Below are 6,315 nucleotides of genomic sequence, written 5' to 3' on the forward strand. Positions count from 1 at the left end.
TAAAAAGCTTTTGACTGCTAAGTTTTGTTTTTATATAGTGATAATTGAATAAAGATTCATTTCAGGGCAGACAGAGTTGCTTCTGATTACCTAGCATGAGTCTTGAAGGAGGGGATAATATTATTTCCAGGCCAGAAATAATATTGCTTCTTTCAAAACTCCATGTTGTATCAAAATCTCATTGGGGAAGTGGCATCGGGGTAAAGTACTGCACTGAGAATCATGAAAATGTCCTCTCCCTTGTCTCTCCCTCTGTGGAATCTTGTGAAAATCCAGTAACTCTTCAGGACCCAAGTCTCTCATTGATGTCCACCAACATTTCATGGAGTGATCTATGTCTTTGGCAACGTGCCCTAGTTGTTGCCCTCAAGAAACTCAACATCAAGTAAAGGACACAAGTAGAAGTGATAGCCTTACCTCAAATTATTATCCAACTATGATGATATCCATGGACCTTGCAGTATATTTCTTTTATCTCTCTCCTTTTTTTCAGCTTTTGCAATGAAAGCAACATTCACCTTTATTTTATAGATCTTAAAAGTGCTATCGTAAAAAAATATATATATATTAATTATGATGTGTCCATATTAGAAAAACATTATTTATTTATTTATTTAGTTATTGACATTTTTAAAAATGTTTTATTTATTTTTGAGAGAGAGAGAGAAGAAAAAAAAAAAAAAAAACGTACGAGCTGATGAGGGGCAAAGAGAGAGGAAAACACAGAATCTGAATCAGGTCTCAAGCTCTGAGCTGGAGCCCGGGCACTACCTGGGGCTCAAACTCACAAACTTGGAGATCATGACTGGAGCAGAAGTCAGATGCTTAACCTATTGAGCAACGCATGTGCTCCAGAAAGATATTATTTTGAAATGAAAATCACGATGTAGTTGGCTTCATATAAAAATAGATAAAACAAACAAACAAAAAGAATCTTGAGTGGGGATTGAGTGGGGAAGATGGTGGCGTAGGAGGACGCTGGGCTCACTGCGTCCTGCTGATCGCTTAGATTCCAACCACATCTGCCTAAATAACTCAAAAAAACCACCAGAAGACTAGCAGAATGGACTCTCTGGAGCCAAGTGTAGACAAGAGGCCTACGGAAGAGGGTAGGAAAGGCAGAGAGGCAGTGCACGCTACACGGATTGGCGGGAGGGAGCCAGGGTGGTGGAGGGGCAGCCTGCCTGGCAAGGTAGAACCCCCGAGTCTGACTTGCAAAAGCGGAGGGGCCGGAGGGAGTGAGTTCTGACAGCCAGCAGGACATAACATCTGGAATGTTAAAAGTCAACAGCTCTGCTCTCGCAAAGTGGGGAGGGTGAGAGGACCCTGGGGGGGAGAGTTGTTGAGCCCTGGAAGGACAGAGTTCATCTTGGCGGGGGAACAAATGCACTGGCCAGCCCCATCTCCCTCTCCCATCCCCCAGATGAAATTCCAAAGGGAACCAGATCCTGCCACCAAACTTGCTTGCACCACGCAAACGCCCAAGCACTGTGCTTCTGTGGATCCATCCCTCTGATGGGCCTGCCTCCCTCCTGGTACTGCAGGGCCCCTCCTTCAGGGGACCAACGACAGCAAAGAGAGCTAAGCTTGCCCCTCCTGCCCCTGTGCACCTTGTGGATCCACCCCGGCTAACACACCAGATCCCATCGAAGCAGCACCGCAAGCCTGGCAGTGTGCTAGTAGCCCAGACAGGGGCCACACCACTCCACAGTGAGTCCTGCCCCTGGGAGAGGGCAAGATAAGGAACACACCAGTCTGATTGTGGCCCCAGAGGTGGGCCAGAGGCAGACATTGGGTCTGACTGGTGCCACGTCCACCAACACAAGTTTCTCCAGATAGCACAGGGGAAGTGCCCTGCAGTTTGGAGCTGCCACAGGGACTACCTAAAATGACAAAATGGAATAATTCTCCTCAAAAGACTCCAGGAATTAGCGACAGCTAACAAATTGATCAAAAACTATTTAAACAATATAACGGAACAAAAATTTAGAATAATAGTCATAAAATTAATCACTGGGCTTGAAAAACGCATAGAGGACAGCAGAGAATCTATTGCTACAGAGATCAAGGAACTAAGAAATAGTCACGAGGAGCTAAAAAAGGCTACAAAGGAGGTGCAAAATAAAATGAAGGCAGCCATAGCACGGATTGAAGAGGCAGAGGAGAGAATAGGTGAATTAGAAGATAAAATTATGGAAAAAGAAGTTGAGAAAAAGAGAGATAAAAAAGTTCAGGAGTATGAGGGGAGAATTAGAGAACTAAGTGATGCAATCAAATGGAACAATATCTGTATCATAGGAACTCCAGAAGAGGAAGAGAGAGAAAGGGGCTGAAGGTGTACTTGAACAAATCATAGCTGAGAACTTCCCTGATCTGGGGAAGGAAAAAGACATTGAAATCCAAGAGGCACAGAGAACTCCCTTCAGGCATAACTTGAATCGATCTTCTGCATGACATATCATAGTGAAACTGGCAAAATACAAGGATAAAGAGAAAATTCTGAAAGCAGCTAGGGATAAACACACTCTAACTTAAAAAGGTAGACACATAAGAATAGTAGCAGATCTATCTACTGAAACTTGGCAGGCCAGAAAGGAATGGCAGGAAATCTTCAGTGTGATGAACAGAAAAAAATATGCAGCTGAGAATCCTTTATCCAGCAAGTTCGTCATTCAGAATAGAAGGAGAGATAAAGGTCTCCCCAAACAAACAAAAGCTGAAGGAATTCATCACCACTAAACCAGCCCTACAAGAGATCCTAAGGGGGATTCTGTGAGTGAAATGTTGCAAGGACCACAAAGTACCAGAGACATCACTATAAGCATGAAACCTACAGATAACACATTGACTCTAAACCCATAACTTTCAATAATAACACTGAATGTAAAAGGACTAAATACTCCAACCAAAAGACATAAGGTATCAGAATGAATAAAAAAATAAAACCCATCTATTTGCTGTCTACAAGAGACTCATTTTAGACCTGAGGACACCTTCAGATTGAAAGTGAGGGGATGGAGAACTATCTATCATGCTACTGGAAGTCAAAAGAAAGCTGGAGTAGCCATACTTATATTAGAGAAACTAGACTTTAAATTAAAGGTTGTAATAAGAGATGAAGAAAGGCATTATATAATAATTACAGGGTCTATCCATCAGGAAGAGCTAACAATTATAAATGTCTATGTGCCGAATACGGGAGGCTCCAAATATATAAAACAATTAATCACAAACATAAGCAACCTTATTGATAAGAATGTGTTAATTGCAGGGGACTTTAATACCCCACTTACAACAGTGGATGGATCATCTAGACACAGAATCAACAAACACACAAGGGCCCCGAATGATACATTGGATCAGATGGACTTGACAGATGTATTTAAATCTGCGTCCCAAAGCAACAGAGCATACTTTCTTCTCGAGTGCATATGGAACATTCTCCAAAATAGATCACATACTCGGTCAGTACACAGCCCTTCATAAGTATAAAAGAATTGAGATCATACCATGCACACTTTCAGACCACAATGCTATGAAACTTGAAATCAACCACAGGAAAAAGTCTGGAAAACCTCCAAAAACATGGAGGTTAAAGAACACCCTACTAAAGAATGAATGGGTCAACCAAAGAGTGAATGGGTCAACCAGGCAATTAGAGAAGAAATTTAAAAATATATGGAAAAAAATGAAAATGAAAATACAACAATCCAAATGCTTTGGGATGCAGCAAAGGCAGTCCTGAGAGGAAAATACATTGCAATGCAGGCCTATCTCAAGAAACAAGAAAACTCCCAAATACAAAATCTAACAGCACAACTAAAGGAAATAGAATCAGGACAGCAAAGACACCCCAAACCCAGCAGAAGAGAAATTATAAAGATCAGAGCAGAAATAAACAATATAGAATTTAAAAATAAATAAATAAATAACTGTAGAGCCGATCAATGAAACCAAGAGTTGGTTTTTTGAAAACATAAACAAAATTGATAAACCTCTAGCCAGGCTTCTCAAAAAGAAAAGGGAAAGGACCAAATAGATAAAATCATGGATGAAAATGGGATTATTACAACCAATCCCTCAGAAACACAAGCAATTATCAGGGAATGCTACAAAAAATTATATGCCACAAACTGGACAACCTGGAAGAAATGGACAAATTCCTAAGCACCCACACACTTCCAAAACTCAAACAGTAAGAAAAAGAAAACTTGAACAGACCCATAACTAGCGAAGTAATTGAATCAGTTATCAAAAATCTCCCAACAAGGGGCGCATGGGTGGCTTAGTTGGTTGAATGACCGACTTCAGCTCAGGTCATTATCTCGCAGTTTGTGAGTTTTAGCCCCGTGTTGGGCTCTGTGCCAATAGCTCAGAGCCTGGATCCTGCTTCTGATTCTGTGTCTCCCTCTCCCTCTGCCCCTCCCCCACTCATGCTCTGTCTCTCTCTGTCTCAGAAATAAATAGAAACATTAAAAAACAAATTAAAAAAAAAATCTCCCAACAAATAAGAGTCCAGGACCAGATGGCTTTCCTGGGGAATTCTACCAGACATTTAAAGCAGACATAATACCTATCCTTCTCAAGCAGTTCCAAAAAATAGAAAGGGAAGGAAAACTTCCAGACTCATTTTATGAAGCCAGCATTACTTTGATTCCCAAACCAGATAGAGACCCAGCAAAAAAAGAGAACTACCGGCCAATATCCGTGATGAATATGGATGCAAAAATTCTCAACAAGATACTAGCAAATCAAATTCAACAGCATATAAAAAGAATTATTCGCCGTGATCAAGTGGGATTCATTCTGAGGCTGCAGGGCTGGTTCGACATTCGAAAATCAATCAGTGTGATACATCACATTAATACAAGAAAAGATATGAACCATATGATCATGTCAATTGGTGCAGAAAAAGCATTTTACAAATTTCAGCATCCTTTCTTAATAAAAACCTTCGAGAAAGTCGGGATAGAAGGAACATACTTAAACATCATCAAAGCCATTTATGAAAAGCTCACAGCTAATAGCATCCTCAATGGGGAAAAACAAAGCTTTCCCCCTGAGATCAGGAACACGACAGGGACGTCCACTCGCACCGCTGTTGTTTAACATAGTGTTGGAAGTTCTAGCACCAGCAATCAGACAACAAAAGGAAATCAAAGGCATCAAAATTGGTAAAGATGAAGTCAAGTTTTCACTTTTTGCAGATGATATGATGTTATGCTTTGAAAACCCGATAGACTGCACCAAAAGTCTACTAGAATTGATACGTGAATTCAGCAAAGTCACAGGATACAAAATCAATGTACAGGAATCAGTTGCATTCTTACACACTAATAATGAAGCAACTGGAAGACAAATACAGAAACTGATCCCATTCACAACTGCACCAAGAATCCTTAAATACCTAGGAATAAACCTAAACAAAGATATAAAAGTTCTGTATGCTGAAAACTATAGAAAGCTTATGAAGGGAATTGAAAAAGATACAAAGAAATGGAAAAACATTTCGTGCTCATGGATTGGAAGAATAAATATTGTTAAGATGTCAATACTACCCAAAGCTATCTACACATTCAAAGCAATCCCAATCAAAATGGCACCAGCATTCTTCTCAAAGCTAGAACAAGCAAACCTAAAATTTGTATGAAACCACAAAAGGCCCCGAATAGCCAAAGTAATTTTGAAGAAGACCAAAGCAAGAGGCATCACAATCCCAGACTTTAGCCTCTACTACAAAGCTGTAATCATCAAGACAGCATGGTATTGGCACAAAAACAGACACAGAGACCAATAGAATAGAATAGAGACTCAAGAATTGGACCCACAAAAGTATGGCCAACTAATCTTTGACAAAGCAAGGAAAGAATATCTGATGGAAAAAAAGACAGTCTCTTTAACAAATGGTGCTGGGAGAACTGGATAGCAACATGCAGAAGAATGAAACTAGATCACTTTCTTACACCATTCACAAATATAAACTCAAAATGGAAGAAGTACCTGAATGTGAGACAGGAGACCATCAAAACCCTACAGGAGAAAGCAGGGAAAAACCTCTCTGACTTCAGCCACAGCAATTTCTTACTTGACACATCTCCAAAGGCAAGGGAATTAACAGCAAAAATGAATTATTGGGACCTCATGAAGATAAAAAGCTTCTGCACTGCAAAGGAAACAATCAACAAAACTACAAGGCAACCAACGGAATGGGAAAAATACTTGCAAATGACATATAGGACAAAGGGCTGGTATCCAAAATCTGTAAAGAACCCATCAAACTCCACACCCAAAAAACAAATAACCCAGTGAAGAAAT

This window comes from Panthera leo, chromosome B1 (assembly GCF_018350215.1).
Source record: "Panthera leo isolate Ple1 chromosome B1, P.leo_Ple1_pat1.1, whole genome shotgun sequence".
NCBI classification, from domain to species: domain Eukaryota; kingdom Metazoa; phylum Chordata; class Mammalia; order Carnivora; family Felidae; genus Panthera; species Panthera leo.